Source organism: Panulirus ornatus, chromosome 17 (assembly GCF_036320965.1).
Source record: "Panulirus ornatus isolate Po-2019 chromosome 17, ASM3632096v1, whole genome shotgun sequence".
Classification (NCBI taxonomy): domain Eukaryota; kingdom Metazoa; phylum Arthropoda; class Malacostraca; order Decapoda; family Palinuridae; genus Panulirus; species Panulirus ornatus.
The window spans coordinates 19,427,718-19,445,866 of record NC_092240.1 but is presented as its reverse complement, the minus strand read 5'-3'; the positions used below and the strand labels follow the sequence as shown (position 1 = coordinate 19,445,866).

General features: G+C 38.3%; 1 protein-coding gene across 6 annotated transcripts in view; it reads left to right on the top strand.

Annotated features, from left to right (window-relative positions):
- Window positions 1-18,149, top strand: part of LOC139754601 (lisH domain-containing protein ARMC9-like) — a 164,696-nt gene that overhangs the window by 110,669 nt on the left and 35,878 nt on the right. The gene's annotated exons all lie outside the window — the stretch shown is intronic.

The following is an 18,149-nucleotide window of genomic DNA, read 5'->3' as shown; positions in this document are numbered from 1 at the left end:
AAGTGAGAGGGTTAGGGAAAATGATTTGGTAAACAGAGAAGAGGTAGTAAAAGCTTTGTGGAAGATGAAAGCCGGCAAGGCAGCAGGTTTGGATGGTATTGCAGTGGAATTTATTAAAAAAGGGGGTGACTGTATTGTTGACTGGTTGGTAAGGTTATTTAATGTATGTATGACTCATGGTGAGGTGCCTGAGGATTGGCGGAATGCGTGCATAGTGCCATTGTACAAAGGCAAAGGGGATAAGAGTGAGTGCTCAAATTACAGAGGTATAAGTTTGTTGAGTATTCCTGGTAAATTATATGGGAGGGTATTGATTGAGAGGGTGAAGGCATGTACAGAGCATCAGATTGGGGAAGAGCAGTGCGGTTTCAGAAGTGGTAGAGGATGTGTGGATCAGGTGTTTGCTTTGAAGAATGTATGTGAGAAATACTTAGAAAAGCAAATGGATTTGTATGTAGCATTTATGGATCTGGAGAAGGCATATGATAGAGTTGATAGAGATGCTCTGTGGAAGGTATTAAGAATATATGGTGTGGGAGGCAAGTTGTTAGAAGCAGTGAAAAGTTTTTATCGAGGATGTAAGGCATGTGTACGTGTAGGAAGAGATGAAAGTGATTGGTTCTCAGTGAATGTAGGTTTGCGGCAGGGGTGTGTGATGTCTCCATGGTTGTTTAATTTGTTTATGGATGGGGTTGTTAGGGAGGTAAATGCAAGAGTCCTGGAAAGAGGGGCAAGTATGAAGTCTGTTGGGGATGAGAGAGCTTGGGAAGTGAGTCAGTTGTTGTTCGCTGATGATACAGCGCTGGTGGCTGATTCATGTGAGAAACTGCAGAAGCTGGTGACTGAGTTTGGTAAAGTGTGTGGAAGAAGAAAGTTAAGAGTAAATGTGAATAAGAGCAAGGTTATTAGGTACAGTAGGGTTGAGGGTCAAGTCAATTGGGAGGTGAGTTTGAATGGAGAAAAACTGGAGGAAGTGAAGTGTTTTAGATATCTGGGAGTGGATCTGTCAGCGGATGGAACCATGGAAGCGGAAGTGGATCATAGGGTGGGGGAGGGGGCGAAAATTTTGGGAGCCTTGAAAAATGTGTGGAAGTCGAGAACATTATCTCGGAAAGCAAAAATGGGTATGTTTGAAGGAATAGTGGTTCCAACAATGTTGTATGGTTGCGAGGCGTGGGCTATGGATAGAGTTGTGCGCAGGAGGATGGATGTGCTGGAAATGAGATGTTTGAGGACAATGTGTGGTGTGAGGTGGTTTGATCGAGTAAGTAACGTAAGGGTAAGAGAGATGTGTGGAAATAAAAAGAGCGTGGTTGAGAGAGCAGAAGAGGGTGTTTTGAAATGGTTTGGGCACATGGAGAGAATGAGTGAGGAAAGATTGACCAAGAGGATATATGTGTCGGAGGTGGGGGGAACGAGGAGAAGAGGGAGACCAAATTGGAGGTGGAAAGATGGAGTGAAAAAGATTTTGTGTGATCGGGGCCTGAACATGCAGGAGGGTGTAAGGAGGGCAAGGAATAGAGTGAATTGGAGCGATGTGGTATACAGGGGTTGACGTGCTGTCAGTGGAGTAAATCAAGGCATGTGAAGCGTCTGGGGTAAACCATGGAAAGCTGTGTAGGATGTATATTTGCGTGTGTGGACGTGTGTATGTACATGTGTATGGGGGGGGGGTTGGGCCATTTCTTTCGTCTGTTTCCTTGCGCTACCTCGCAAACGCGGGAGACAGCGACAAAGTATAAAAAAAAAAAAAAAAAAAAAAAAATAACCTGAATGTGCAATTTTTGGTATTTTTCTAGGGTGACAAAATTTCCTTGAAAACTTCAGTATAAGGACGATTATTCAAACTGAATATAAATCTGAGCTTGTAATACTGTTCATAGTTCATTAAGGCATATAATCATTTATTAAATTTTGATAAGATTGTGTAATTTTTTCGGTTTGTATTAATCGGGTATATCTAGGCCAAGGGGAGCATTGTTAGATATTTTCCATAATTATTTCAAGTATAGAAGTGTTTCATCATGTGATATTACAGTTTTAAAACAAATAAATTTTTTGGGCTAAAAAATACCCTGAACTATTACTTGCAATATTTGGTATTTTTCCGAGTTGACTAGACTTCTTTGAACGTGTCAGTATTAGGGCTACTTTTCATGCTGAATTCAAATCTTGGCTTAAAATACTGTTTGGGGATTATTAAGACATAATTTATGATTACATTCTGATGAGATTGTGCCATTTATTCAGTTTGTATTAATTGGGTTTATCTAGGCCATGGGAGGCATTGTTAGATATTTTCCATGATTATTTATAGTACAGAAGCAATTTATCATGTTATATTACAATTTAAAAAAAAAAAGATTTTTGGGCTAAAATGTGCCCTGCAATTTTTGCTGTTCTTCTGAGGTGACCATTTCTTTGAAAACTTCAGTGTAAAAGCTACTTTTCTTGCTGAATGCGTATATAGGATTGAAAGTCTGTTTGGAGCCCATTAAGGCTTGTAATTAGTGATTATATCGTAAGAAAATTGTGTCATTTATTGTGTTCGTATTTATCGGGTATATCCTAGGCATGGGAAGTATTAGTGGATATTTCCCATGATTATTTCAAGTATAGAAGTGTTTCATTATATGATATATAACAGTTTTAAAAGAAAAAGTTTTTAGGCTAAAAATATCCTGAACTATTTATTTATTATTTTATTTATTTTGCTTTGTTGCTGTCTCCCGCGTTAGCGAGGTAGCGCGAGGAAACAGGCGAAAGAATGGTCCACCCCACCCACATACACATGTATATACATACACGTCCACACACGCAAATATATATACATACATACATACTATGAACTTACGCACCCTATTTACCTCCTTCCAGAACATCTTTTTATTCTCCCTAAAATTTACTGATAGTCTCTCACCCCAACTCTCATTTGCCCTTTTTTTCACCTCTTGCACCTTTCTCTTGACCTCCTGTCTCTTTCTTTTATACTTCTCCCACTCAATTGCATTTTTTCCCTGCAAAAATCGTCCAAATGCCTCTCTCTTCTCTTTCACTAATACTCTTACTTCTTCATCCCACCACTCACTACCCTTTCTAAACAGCCCACCTCCCACTCTTCTCATGCCACAAGCATCTTTTGCGCAATCCATCACTGATTCCCTAAATACATCCCATTCCTCCCCCACTCCCCTTACTTCCATTGTTCTCACCTTTTTCCATTCTGTACACAGTCTCTCCTGGTACTTCCCCACACAGGTCTCCTTCCCAAGCTCACTTACTCTCACCACCTTCTTCACCCCAACATTCACTCCTCTTTTCTGAAAACCCATACTAATCTTCACCTTAGCCTCCACAAGATAATGATCAGACATCCCTCCAGTTGCACCTCTCAGCACATTAACATCCAAAAGTCTCTCTTTCGCACGCCTGTCAATTAACACGTAATCCAATAACGCTCTCTGGCCATCTCTCCTACTTACATAAGTATACTTATGTATATCTCGCTTTTTAAACCAGGTATTCCCAATCATCAGTCCTTTTTCAGCACATAAATCTACAAGCTCTTCACCATTTCCATTTACAACACTGAACACCCCATGCATACCAATTATTCCCTCAACTGCCACATTACTCACCTTTGCATTCAAATCACCCATCACTATAACCCGGTCTCGTGCATCAAAACCGCTAACACACTCATTTAGCTGCTCCCAAAACACTTGCCTCTCATGATCTTTCTTCTCATGCCCAGGTGCATATGCACCAATAATCACCCACCTCTCTCCATCAACTTTCAATTTTACCCATATTAATCGAGAATTTACTTTCTTACATTCTATCACATACTCCCACAACTCCTGTTTCAGGAGTATTGCTACTCCTTCCCTTGCTCTTGTCCTCTCACTAACCCCTGACTTCACTCCCCAGACATTTCCAAACCACTCTTCCCCTTTACCCTTGAGCTTCGTTTCACTCAGAGCCAAAACATGTTTGAGGGAATAGTGGTTCCAACAATGTTGTATGGTTGCGAGGCGTGGGCTATGGATAGAGATGTGCGCAGGAGGATGGATGTGCTGGAAATGAGATGTTTGAGGACAATGTGTGGTGTGAGGTGGTTTGATCGAGTAAGTAACGTAAGGGTAAGAGAGATGTGTGGAAATAAAAAGAGCATGGTTGAGAGAGCAGAAGAGGGTGTTTTGAAATGGTTTGGGCACATGGAGAGAATGAGTGAGGAGAGATTGACCAAGAGGATATATGTGTCGGAGGTGGAGGGAACGAGGAGAAGAGGGAGACCAAATTGGAGGTGGAAAGATGGAGTGAAAAGGATTTTGTGTGATCGGGGCCTGAACATGCAGGAGGGTGAAAGGAGGGCAAGAAATAGAGTGAATTGGAGTCATGTGGTATACAGGGGTTGACGTGCTGTCAGTGGATTGAAGCAAGGCATGTGAAGCGTCTGGGGTAAACCATGGAAGGCTGTGTAGGTATGTATATTTGCGTGTGTGGACGTGTGTATGTACATGTGTATGGGGGGGGGGGTTGGGCCATTTCTTTCGTCTGTTTCCTTGCGCTACCTCGCAAACGCGGGAGACAGCGACAAAGTATAAAAAAAAAAAAAAAAAAAAAAAAAAACATACTATGAACTATTTATTACCTGCAATTTTTGGTATATTTCTGAGGTGACTAGATTTCATTGAAAACTTCAGCATAAGGATTAGATTTCATAATGAATACAAATCTGGGATTGAAATTCTGTTTGCTGCTCAATAAAGCCTGTAATTAATTATTAGATTTTAAGTTTGTGTGATTTATTCAGTTTGTATTAATTGGGCATATGTAGACCAAGGGAATCTTTGTTAGAAATTTTCCATGATTATTTCAGGTATAGAAGCATTTCATCATGTAATATTACTGTTTTGAAATGAGATTTTTTCGAAGTGACTAGATTTTTTGAAAATGTTGGTGTAAGGACTATTTTTCATGTTGAATATGAATTTTGGCTTGAACTACTGTTTGGGGATCATTGAGGCCTGTGATTAATGATTACATTTTGATAAGATTGTGTCATTTATTCATTTCATATTAATCGAGTATATCTAGGCCAAGGGAAGCATTATAGATATTTTGCGTGATTATTTCAAGTATAGAAGCATTTCATAATGTAATATTATAGTTTCAAACAAATTGTTTTTTGGGCTGAAAAATACATTGAACTGCAATTTTCGGTATTTTTCCAAGGTTGCTAGATTTCTTTGAAGATTTCAGTATAAAGACTACGTTTCATGCTGAATACAAATCTAGGATTAAAATGATGCTTAGGGCTCATTAAGGCCTTATGTATAATGATTACATCTTAAGAAAATTGTGTCATTTATTCGGTTCATATTAATCTGGCATATCTAGGCCAAGGGAATCATTGTTAGATATTTTTCATGATTATTTCAAGCACAAAAGCATTTTATCAGGTGATACTACAGCTTTAAAACAAATTTTTGTTGGCTAATTTTAATATCTACAATTTTTGATATTTTTTTGAGGTGACTAGATTTTTTTGAAAATGTTATTGTAAGGACAATTTTTCATGCTGAACACAGATCTTGGCTTGAATTACTGTTTGGGAGTCATTAAAGCTTATGATTAATGAATACATTTTCTAAGATTGTGTTACTTATTCAGTTTTTATTAATCGGATATATCTAGGCCAAAGGAAGCATTATTAGATATTTTCCGTGATTATTTCAAGTACAGGTACACCACTGATTTTCTGGCATTCTTGGTTCCAAAGCCTTGCCAGATTAACCATTTTGCCAGACCAATGTAATATTTACTTACTCGATCAAACCACCTCACACCACACATTGTCCTCAAACATCTCATTTCCAGCACATCCATCCTCCTGTGCACAACTGTATCCATAGCCCATGCCTCGCAACCATACAACATTGTTGGAACCACTATTCCTTCAAACATACCCATTTTTGCTTTCCGAGATAATGTTCTCAACTTCCACACATTCTTCAAGGCTCCCAGGATTTTCGCCCCCTCCCCCACCCTATGACCCACTTCCGCTTCCATGGTTCCATCCGCTGCCAGATCTACTCCCAGATATCTAAAACACTTTACTTCCTCCAGTTTTTCTCCATTCAAACTTACCTCCCAATTGACTTGACCCTCAACCCTACTGTACCTAATAACCTTGCTCTTATTCACATTTACTCTCAACTTTCTTCTTTCACACACTTTACCAAACTCAGTCACCAGCTTCTGCAGTTTCTCACATGAATCAGCCACCAGCGCTGTATCATCAGCGAACAACAACTGACTCACTTCCCAAGCTCTCTCATCCACAACAGACTTCATACTTGCCCCTCTTTTCAAAACTCTTGCATTCACCTCCCTAACAACCCCATCCATAAACAAATTAAACAACCATGGAGACATCACACACCCCTGCCGCAAACCTACATTCACTGAGAACCAATCACTTTCCTCTCTTCCTACACGTACACATGCCTTACATCCTCGATAAAAACTTTTCACTGCTTCTAACAACTATGAAATCTTATCTATATGTACTTATCAATTACAGGTTATAATGAAATACAAACAGTATTTGAAGCCCAGATTCATATTCAGTATGAATAATAGTCCTCATACTGAAGTTTTTTAAGAATTTTGTCACTCTGGAAAATACCAAAACTTGCACGTTCGGGTTATTTTACAGCCCAAAACAATTTTTTGTTTTAACACCATAATATCACATGATGAAACACTTCTGTACTTAAAATAATCACTGAAAATATCAAATAATGCTTTCCTTGAACAAATTATAACTGATTAATATGAAACTAATAAATGACAATCATTAAAATGTTATAATTCATGTAAGGCATGTGTACGTGTAGGAAGAGAGGAAAGTGATTAGTTCTCAGTGAATGTGGGTTTGCGGCAGGGGTGTGTGATGTCTCCATGGTTGTTTAATTTGTTTATGGATGGGGTTGTTAGGGAGGTAAATGCAAGAGTTTTGGAAAGAGGGGCAAGTATGAAGTCTGTTGGGGATGAGAGAGCTTGGGAAGTGAGTCAGTTGTTGTTCGCTGATGATACAGCACTGGTGGCTGATTCATGTGAGAAACTGCAGAAGCTGGTGACTGAGTTTGGTAAAGTGTGTGGAAGAAGAAAGTTACGAGTAAATGTGAATAAGAGCAAGGTTATTAGGTACAGTAGGGTTGAGGGTCAAGTCAATTGGGAGGTGAGTTTGAATGGAGAAAAACTGGAGGAAGTGAAGTGTTTTAGATATCTGGGAGTGGATCTGGCAGCGGAGGGAACCATGGAAGTGGAAGTGGATCATAGGGTGGGGGAGGGGGCGAAAATTCTGGGGGCCTTGAAGAATGTGTGGAAGTCGAGAACATTATCTCGGAAAGCAAAAATGGGTATGTTTGAGGGAATAGTGGTTCCAACAATGTTGTATGGCTGCGAGGCGTGGGCTATGGATGGAGTTGTGCGCAGGAGGATGGATGTGCTGGAAATGAGATGTTTGAGGACAATGTGTGGTGTGAGGTGGTTTGATCGAGTGAGTAACGTAAGGGTAAGAGAGATGTGTGGAAATGAAAATAGCGTGGTTGAGAGAGCAGAAGAGGGTGTTTTGAAATGGTTTGGGCACATGGAGAGGATGAGTGAGGAAAGATTGACCAAGAGGATATATGTGTCGGAGGTGGAGGGAACGAGGAGAAGTGGGAGACCAAATTGGAGGTGGAAAGATGGATTAAAAAAGATTTTGTGTGATCGGGGCCTGAACATGCAGGAGGGTGAAAGGAGGCAAGGAATAGAGTGAATTGGATCGATGTGGTATACCGGGGTTGATGTGCTGTCAGTGGATTGAATCAAGGCATGTGAAGCATCTGGGGTAAACCATGGAAAGCTGTGTAGGTATGTATATTTGCGTGTGTGGACGTATGTATATACATGTGTATGGGGGGGGGGTTGGGCCATTTCTTTCGTCTGTTTCTTGCGCTACCTCGCAAACGCGGGAGACAGCGACAAAGTATAATAAAAAAAAAAATAACCTGAATGTGCAATTTTTGGTATATTTCTTGGTGACTAGATTAAAAAAAAAAAAAATAACCTGAATGTGCAATTTTTGGTATATTTCTTGGTGACTAGATTAAAAAAAAAAAAAATAACCTGAATGTGCAATTTTTGGTATATTTCTTGGTGACTAGATTAAAAAAAAAAAAAAAAAATAAAAAAAAAAAAAATAACCTGAATGTGCAATTTTTGGTATATTTCTTGGTGACTAGATTAAAAAAAAAAAAAAAATAACCTGAATGTGCAATTTTTGGTATATTTCTTGGTGACTAGATTAAAAAAAAAAAAAAAAATAAAAAAAAAAAAAATAAAAAAAAAAAAAAAAAAAATAACCTGAATGTGCAATTTTTGGTATATTTCTTGGTGACTAGATTAAAAAAAAAAAAAATAACCTGAATGTGCAATTTTTGGTATATTTCTTGGTGACTAGATTAAAAAAAAAAAAAATAGATAAGATTGTGTCATTTATTGTGTTCGTATTTATCGGGTATATCTAGGCCAAGGGAAGCATTATTAGATATATTCCATGATTATTTCAAGTATAGAAGCATTTCATAATGTAATATTATAGTTTCAAACAAATTGTTTTTGGGCACATGGAGAGAATGAGTGAGGAAAGATTGACCAAGAGGATATATGTGTCGGAGGTGGAGGGAACGAGGAGAAGTGGGAGACCAAATTGGAGGTGGAAAGATGGAGTGAAAAAGATTTTGAGTGATCAGGGCCTGAACATGCAGGAGGGTGAAAGGAGGCAAGGAATAGAGTGAATTGGAGCGATGTGGTATACAGGGGTTGACGTGCTGTCAGTGGAGTAAATCAAGGCATGTGAAGCGTCTGGGGTAAACCATGGAAAGCTGTGTAGGTATGTATATTTGCGTGTGTGGACATATGTATATACATGTGTTTGGGGGTGGGTTGGGCCATTTCTTTCGTCTGTTCCTTGCGCTACCTCGCAAACGCGGGAGACAGCGACAAAGCAAAAAGAAAAAAAAAAAAAAATAACCTGAATGTGCAATTTTTGGTATATTTCTTGGTGACTAGATTAAAAAAAAAATAATATAATTCATTACAGGCCTTATTGAACTACAAACAGAATTTCAATCCCAGATTCATATTCAGCATGAAAAAGTAGTCATCATTCTGAAGTTTTCACAGAAATCTATTAACGTCTGAAAAATACCAAATAGTGCAGGTATTTTTTAGCCCCAAAAACATTTTCTTTTAAAACTGTAATATTATATACTGAAATGCTTCTGTTCTTAAAATAATAACTGAAAATGTCTACTAATGCTTCCTTTGGCCGATATATACTCTATCAATATGAAACTAATAAATGACAATCTCATCAAAATGTTATCATTCATGTAAGGCATGTGTACGTGTAGGAAGAGAGGAAAGTGATTAGTTCTCAGTGAATGTGGGTTTGCGGCAGGGGTGTGTGATGTCTCCATGGTTGTTTAATTTGTTTATGGATGGGGTTGTTAGGGAGGTAAATGCAAGAGTCCTGGAAAGAGGGGCAAGTATGAAGTCTGTTGGGGATGAGAGAGCTTGGGAAGTGAGTCAGTTGTTGTTCGCTGATGATACAGCGCTGGTGGCTGATTCATGTGAGAAACTGCAGAAGCTGGTGACTGAGTTTGGTAAAGTGTGTGGAAGAAGAAAGTTAAGAGTAAATGTGAATAAGAGCAAGGTTATTAGGTACAGTAGGGTTGAGGGTCAAGTCAATTGGGAGGTGAGTTTGAATGGAGAAAAACTGGAGGAAGTGAAGTGTTTTAGATATCTGGGAGTGGATCTGTCAGCGGATGGAACCATGGAAGCGGAAGTGGATCATAGGGTGGGGGAGGGGGCGAAAATTTTTGGGAGCCTTGAAAAATGTGTGGAAGTCGAGAACATTATCTCGGAAAGCAAAAATGGGTATGTTTGAGGGAATAGTGGTTCCAACAATGTTGTATGGTTGCGAGGCGTGGGCTATGGATAGAGTTGTGCGCAGGAGGATGGATGTGCTGGAAATGAGATGTTTGAGGACAATGTGTGGTGTGAGGTGGTTTGATCGAGTAAGTAACGTAAGGGTAAGAGAGATGTGTGGAAATAAAAAGAGCATGGTTGAGAGAGCAGAAGAGGGTGTTTTGAAATGGTTTGGGCACATGGAGAGAATGAGTGAGGAAAGATTGACCAAGAGGATATATGTGTCGGAGGTGGAGGGAACGAGGAGAAGTGGGAGACCAAATTGGAGGTGGAAAGATGGAGTGAAAAAGATTTTGAGTGATCAGGGCCTGAACATGCAGGAGGGTGAAAGGAGGGCAAGGAATAGAGTGAATTGGATCGATGTGGTATACCGGGGTTGACGTGCTGTCAGTGGATTGAATCAGGGCATGTGAAGCGTCTGGGGTAAACCATGGAAAGCTGTGTAGGTATGTATATTTGCGTGTGTGGACATATGTATATACATGTGTTTGGGGGTGGGTTGGGCCATTTCTTTCGTCTGTTTCCTTGCGCTACCTCGCAAATGCGGGAGACAGCGACAAAGCAAAAAAAAAAAAAATGTTTATGTTGAAATGTATATGTATGTATATGTGGGTGTATGGGCATTTATGTTTATATATGTGTATATGAGTGGTTGAGCCATTCTTCGTCTATTTCCTTGCACTACCTCGCTGATGCAGGAAACAGTGATTAAGTATAATAAATAGATAAATGAGTTGATAAATCTTAAAAAAATTGTCATTTATTCGTTTCGTATTTATCGGGTATATCTCAGGCATGGGAAGCATTATTAGATATATTCCATGATTATTTCAAGTATAGAAGTGTTTCATTATGTAATGTTACAATTTTAAAACAAAAGGTTCTTTTGGTTAAAATAATACCCTGAACAATATTACCTGCAATTTTTGGTATTTTTCCGAGGTTTCTAGATTTCCTTGAAAAGTTTAGTATAAAGACTACTTTTCATGCTGAATATAAATCTATGATTTAAAAACTGTTTAGGGCTCATTAACGCCTGTGATTAATTATTATATCTTCCAAAAATTGTGTCATTTATTCAGTTTGTATCAAGCGGTTATATCTTGGCCAAAGGAAGCATTATTAGATATTTTCCATGGTTATTTCAAGTATGGAAGCATTTCATTATGCGGCATTACAGTTTTGAAACAAAAAGTTGTTTGGGCTTAAAAATACCTTCGATTTTTTATATTTTTCCAAGGTTACTAGATTTCTTTAAAAACCAGTATAAGGACTATTTTTCTTGCTGAATACAAATCTAGAAATACTGTTTTGGCCTTATTAAAGCCTGTAAGTAATGATTATATCTCAAGAAAATTGTTTCATTTATTCTGTTCATATTAATCAGGTATATCTTGACCAAGGGAAACATTGTATAGGGGAACACAGAATTTGGTGCCTGAGATATTAGGATCTTTTTTTTTAGGTAGATTTTAGTCACTGATTCTAAGTATGTCTTAAGTTTTTCTCTATCAGCTCTGGTTATCGAGATATGATATACCCCTAGTTGCTATGTATACAACCGATCGGGCACAAGGATTGGTGACTACAAATCATTTATTGTTGCCTTTTTGAAAAAAGAGAATGGCTTCATACAAGTAGAATCTGTTTATTTATGATTGAAGTACATCCATAGAATCAGATAATGGTGAAACAAGCATAGAAAGTTATATATCATGGATACAATGTTCATTTACTCAGACATCTCACAAAAGCAGCGTTTCAAAGACTACTTGTGATGAGGTGCCCCAGGACAATCATGTTGAATGGTCCAGCAGCAATCCACCATCATATGGGTATCCCAGTGTCCCCAGTGTCATTCTTCCATGGTTCTCAAATCTTGGTGGAATCGTTCACCCTGTTCCTCACTTAGGTCTCCAACGTTGTCTTGGGAACAATCCAAGTGGCTGTGGAGGTAATGCACTTTGATGTCCATTTTAGAGCCAAGTTGATGGAAAGAAAAGAGCACGTTCTCCACTAGTTCAGAGTAGTTATTAGCTTTATGGTTTCCAAGAAAATTCCTTACAACTAGAGTGAACAAAGACCATGCATCTGCCTCAGCATTGTTCTTTGAATCTTGTAAATATGGGTCTTTCATGAGTCAGTTTCTTATGCTCAGTGCAGGAAATTTTCTGCTTACATAGTCAAAGCAGTCCCTTTCTTTGTTCAATGCCTTCAAAAACTTTCATTAAACAAGTTTGATGTGCAGTGGTGGTAAAATGATCCTATCTCTGTCAACCAAGGGTTCTGCAATTTTATTCTTTTCTCCAACCACCATGTTTTCTCTCAAAGGCTATTGTTTTCTGCATATTTAGTCAAATCAGTCCCCTTCTTTGTTCAAAGCCTCCACAAACTGTTTTATTGAACCTAGTTTGATGTGCCGTGGTGGTAAAACGATCTTATCTATGTCAACCAAGGGTTCTGCAATACCATTCTTTTCTCCAACCACCATGTTTTCTCTCAGAGGCCATTGTTTTCTCACCCAATGCTCATCCTTAGCTCTACTATCCCAGAGACAGATAAAGCAGGGATATTTGGTGTATCCAAAAGTCACCATCTTAAAACCCACACAGATTAGCCATTGGTGATTGTGGTATGATATCTTCTATAAGACCAGGGTGATTGTTTCCTGCTGCTCATTCATCTTAGTTGAGTGACCAATTGGGATTGATCCATATTTGTTGCCATTGTGTAGAAGCACACACTTTAAAGCTCTGCATAGAACTATCTATGTTCCTGAGAGGTACATGTATTGATAAGCGCATTATCTCAAAAATTATAACTGCTAGAAGGAAATAAAGGTCATATTCTTATTCAGTGGCATGAATATATGTAGGATCATGTCTAAAATCTGAGGCACCAAAAATTTTTTTTATTTTTTCTGTAGCTGTTAAGCTATAGATATTTTCCAAGATTATTTAAATTATAGAAGCATTTCATTATGTAATGTTACAGTAGGCTAAGAATTACCCTGAACTATTACATGCAGTTTTTGGTATTTTTCTTAGGTGACTAGATTTCGTTAAAAACTTAAGCATAAGGACTATTTTTCGTGCTGAATACAAATCTGGGATTGAAATTCTGTTTGCAGTTCATTAAGGCCTGTAATGAATTATAACATTTTAATATGATTGTCATTTATATGCTTCATATTAACAGGGTATATTTTGGCCAAGGGAAGCATTATTAGATATTTTCAGTTATTATTTTAAGTATAGAAGTGTTTCATTAAGTAATATTACAGTTTTAAAAGAAAAATTTTTGGGGGCTAAAAAATACCCTTAAAGTATTTTATTACTTGCAATATTTGAAGGCATATGATAGAGTTGATAGAGATGCTCTGTGGAAGGTATTAAGAATATATGGTGTGGGAGGCAAGTTGTTAGAAGCAATGAAAAGTTTTTATCGAGGATGTAAGGCATGTGTACGTGTAGGAAGAGAGGAAAGTGATTGGTTCTCAGTGAATGTAGGTTTGCGGCAGGGGTGTGTGATGTCTCCATGGTTGTTTAATTTGTTTATGGATGGGGTTGTTAGGGAGGTGAATGCAAGAGTTTTGGAAAGAGGGGCAAGTATGAAGTCTGTTGTGGATGAGAGAGCTTGGGAAGTGAGTCAGTTGTTGTTCGCTGATGATGCAGCGCTGGTGGCTGATTCATGTGAGAAACTGCAGAAGCTGGTGACTGAGTTTGGTAAAGTGTGTGAAAGAAGAAAGTTAAGAGTGAATGTGAATAAGAGCAAGGTTATTAGGTACAGTAGGGTTGAGGGTCAAGTCAATTGGGAGGTAAGTTTGAATGGAGAAAAACTGGAGGAAGTAAAGTGTTTTAGATATCTGGGAGTGGATCTGGCAGCGGATGGAACCATGGAAGCGGAAGTGAAACATAGGGTGGGGGAGGGGGCAAAAATCCTGGGAGCCTTGAAGAATGTGTGGAAGTCGAGAACATTATCTCGGAAAGCAAAAATGGGTATGTTTGAAGGAATAGTGGTTCCAACAATGTTGTATGGTTGCGAGGCGTGGGGTGTGGATAGAGTTGTGCGCAGGAGGGTGGATGTGCTGGAAATGAGATGTGTGAGGACAATATGTGGTGTGAGGTGGTTTGATCGAGTAAGTAATGTAAGGGTAAGAGAGATGTGTGGAAATAAAAAGAGCGTGGTTGAGAGAGCAGAAGAGGGTGTTTTGAAATGGTTTGGGCACATGGAGAGAATGAGTGAGGAAAGATTGACCAAGAGGATATATGTGTCGGAGGTGGAGGGAACGAGGAGAAGTGGGAGACCAAATTGGAGGTGGAAAGATGGATTGAAAAAGATTTTGAGTGATTGGGGCCTAAACATGCAGGAGGGTGAAAGGCGGGCAAGGAATAGAGTGAATTGGATCGATGTGGTATACCGAGGTTGACGTGCTGTCAATGGATTGAATCAGGGCGTGTGAAGCATCTGGGGTAAACCATGGAAAGTTGTGTGGGGCCTGGATGTGGAAAGGGAGCTGTGGTTTCGGGCATTATTGCATGACAGCTAGAGACTGAGTGTGAATGAATGGGGCCTATGTTGTCTTTTCCTAGCGCTACCTTGCACACTTGAGGGGTTAGGGGGATGGTATTCCATGTGTGGCGGGGTGGCGATGGGAATGAATAAAGGCAGACAGTGTGAATTGTGTGCATGGGTATATATGTATGTGTCTGTGTGTGTATATATATGTGTACATTGAGATGTATAGGTATGTATATTTGCGTGTGTGGACGTGTATGTATATACATGTGTATGGGGTTGGGTTGGGCCATTTCTTTCGTCTGTTTCCTTGCGCTACCTCGCAAACGCGAGAGACAGCAACAAAGCAAAATAGATAATAAAAAATATTTGGTATTTTTCTGAGGTGACAAGGATTTTTTTGAAAATGTTACTATGAGGACTATTTTTTTTGCTGAATTTGAATCTTGGTTTGAAGTACTATTTGGGGGTCATTAAGACCTATAATTAATAATTGCATTATGATAAGAATGTGTCATTTATTCAGTTTGTATTAATCGGGTATATCTAGGCCAAGGGAAGCATTATTAGATATTTTTCATGATTATTTTAAGTAAAGAAGCATTTCATTATGTATTATCACAGTTTTAAAACAAACAAAAGGTTTTTTAGGCTAAAAAATACCCCGAACCATTATCTGCAATTTTTGGTATTTTTCTGGGGTTATTAGATTTCACTGAAAACTTCAGTATAAAGGCTACTTTTCATGTTGAATATGAATATAGGATTGAAATACTGTTTAGGGGTCATTAAAGCCTATGAATAATGATTATATCTTAAGGAATTTTTGTTATTTATTTGGTTCGTATTAATCAGGTATATCTTGGCCAAGGAAAGCATTGTTAGATATTTCTTTTAGATTTCTTGATTCCTATCTAATCTCAGGACTTCCTTCATGAGCTCTGAAATGTTTCCTGTTTTAATAACTGTATCTCACATTGTGCTGTCATCTGGTTTTGCTCCTTAACAAGTCTCCATAACATCCCCAAACATTTGTTCTCTTGTGTTTTCATCTCCTTTAGCCTACTCTTTGCATATCTGGTTATGACCGATGTCTTGGTACATTCCTGTAATTGATCCATACCAGCCTTGCCTGGCTCAGGCAGTGCCAGAGATCTTAAATTATCCCCCAGAAGTAATACTAGCAACTCAAGAACTGTTCACTATCAGCATATTCAAACTTGTTTAGAAACTTGAAGGCTGTGATCGTCTCCCCTTACTCTTCTCTTTTCTTTCTTTCTTTCTTTTAAATTATTTGCCATTTCCCGTGTTAGCGAGGTAGCGTTAAGAACAGAGGACTGGGCCTTTTTTTGGAATATCCTCACCTTGCCCCCTCTGTTCCTTCTTTTGAAAAAAAAAAAAAAAAAAAAATTACCTCTAACAGTCCCCTCTCTGGTATTTATTTCTTAATTCAGGTGCCATTTTTCTTACCTTCATTTAGACCTTCTCTGTTAGTTCTTTGTCTTTTTATGTGAGATGACCAAACTTGAGAAGCATAATCTGATTTAGGTCTAAGGTACATTACAGATAGCTTATTGAACTTTTGTGCACCTTACTCAGATTCAATTCAAGTATGAAAAGTAGCCAGTTTGTCTCTTTAACCTCTTCATAGCACTTCTTAGTGCAGATGGAAAAGACAGAAACTAAGGATTTTTTATTTTCAATGCAATGAATAGAGTACCTCTCCCCAGTTAGTGAAATGTAGAACTTTGTTATACTTCCACTGTAAGGCATTACAGAGTGCACGAATCAGCCCATCACTGCTGCTGGTATGTGCTGAGTTTTCTTGTTACTTTACATCAGTGAAATACTATATGTGTTAGCAGGCAGTGTCTGATTAGGCAGGACGTTGGTGAAGAGGAGGTTTGTAATGGCAGCACAGTCATCCAGCACTACAGTGATTGTCAGGTTTCCCTTCCTGGCTTAGGGGCTGTTGCTGTCATACTTTTCTACCCCATACACATGTAGGTTGCTAAAATTCAGTCCAGGCATGGACTGAATACACACAAAAAAAAATTTGCAGTATTTTTAACAAAAGATTTTGATGAAACGGTTTTGGAAGAATTTTAAAGAGCTAATTTATACCAGTTAAAAACTGTCAGCATTGGACATAAGTTGCTCACAAAATAGAGTTTGGTTTTAACCCTAATAGTGCTGCTTCCATAGCTTTGTTAGATATCTCTTGTCACAAAATAAACTTTGTATTTGTACTGTGTGCCTTGGAGAAAAATAGGAAAGATGTCACTATAATTATGAGGATATTATGGTCAGATGGACATAGCTCCCCATGTTGTGACTAAGGGGCAAACAGCCCATGATATAGGGAACTTGGTATAGATCTGTGGCTCTTAACCTTTTTACCTCTATTATCCCATTTTATGAGGTCAAGGACACTGTATCCTACCTCACTTAGAAAATGCATGTCATAGTTCTAACTAAATCAGAAACAGATATAATGGTAAGTTAGCAGTAAAAAATAACTTAAATTTTTAATTTCATATTAAAAAAATCATATTCAAGAATAATATGATTATCTTACAGTGCTCTGTAAAAAATAATAAAAAACATAAAAGATTGGGTCCTTTCATTTCCCCCCTTGTTCTCTGGGGGAAATTTTCCCCTGGTTAAGAGTCACTGAAATAGATCACACAGAGCTGAACTTAAACTTGTTGGTGAAATCATCATAGTTCTGCCAACTTAAGCACTTAAGTGAGTGACACTTCTCAGTCCAATCATCTTTTGCATATTGATGGAGTCATTTTGCAGGGTTATTGATTTTTCGATTTGCTGCAAATAGCTAGTTTTGAAGATTTCAAAGATGTAAGTGTTTATTTATTAATGATGTTATATAGCATATCAAAAGTTATAACTATGGTGACAAAAGTGGACCTTTCTGTCAGGTGAGGAGGGGTGACTTGACCCCTCCAACATCCCATTGGGTATGGGCCTGATATTATCTTCCTTGTCAGAAGGTTGTGAGTCAGAGAAGTAAGAGTATTTGCCATAAGGGACAAAGTGGAAGGTAAGGAAAAACAGGATGACCGAGAGAATTAAAAGAATAGAAAAAGAAATACTTAGAAAGTAGAGATACTGTTTACCCATAATCCTTTTAGCAGTGCATGTACTGATGATGTCAGGACAGGATAATTTTCTTACTAGCAATGCTGCACTAGTGCTATAACCCCTAGTCATATCACTTTTTCCACAAGACTTGCACAACCTAAAAATCAAGCTCTCATTATTTGCTACCAGCAAGGCAAGATCACAACAAAAGATGAATGAATTTAGTTGTATCTTAAATTTTCCTATTGCAATAGTCAAAACACATTATGAATAAGTCCAGTCAGTGACCATAGGTGGACAGTCACTGATCGACAAGGAGAGAGAAAAGCTTAGTGGTCAGCAGTGTGCTGCTAAGACAGAGGGTCAGTATGACATCACTGGTGGGAAGATATGAATAAAGGTTTAGTGAATGATTGTTATTGCTTTTCACTGGAATTTTCATGCTTCTCTGCAAGACATATTATAAGTCATTATGACGTTAT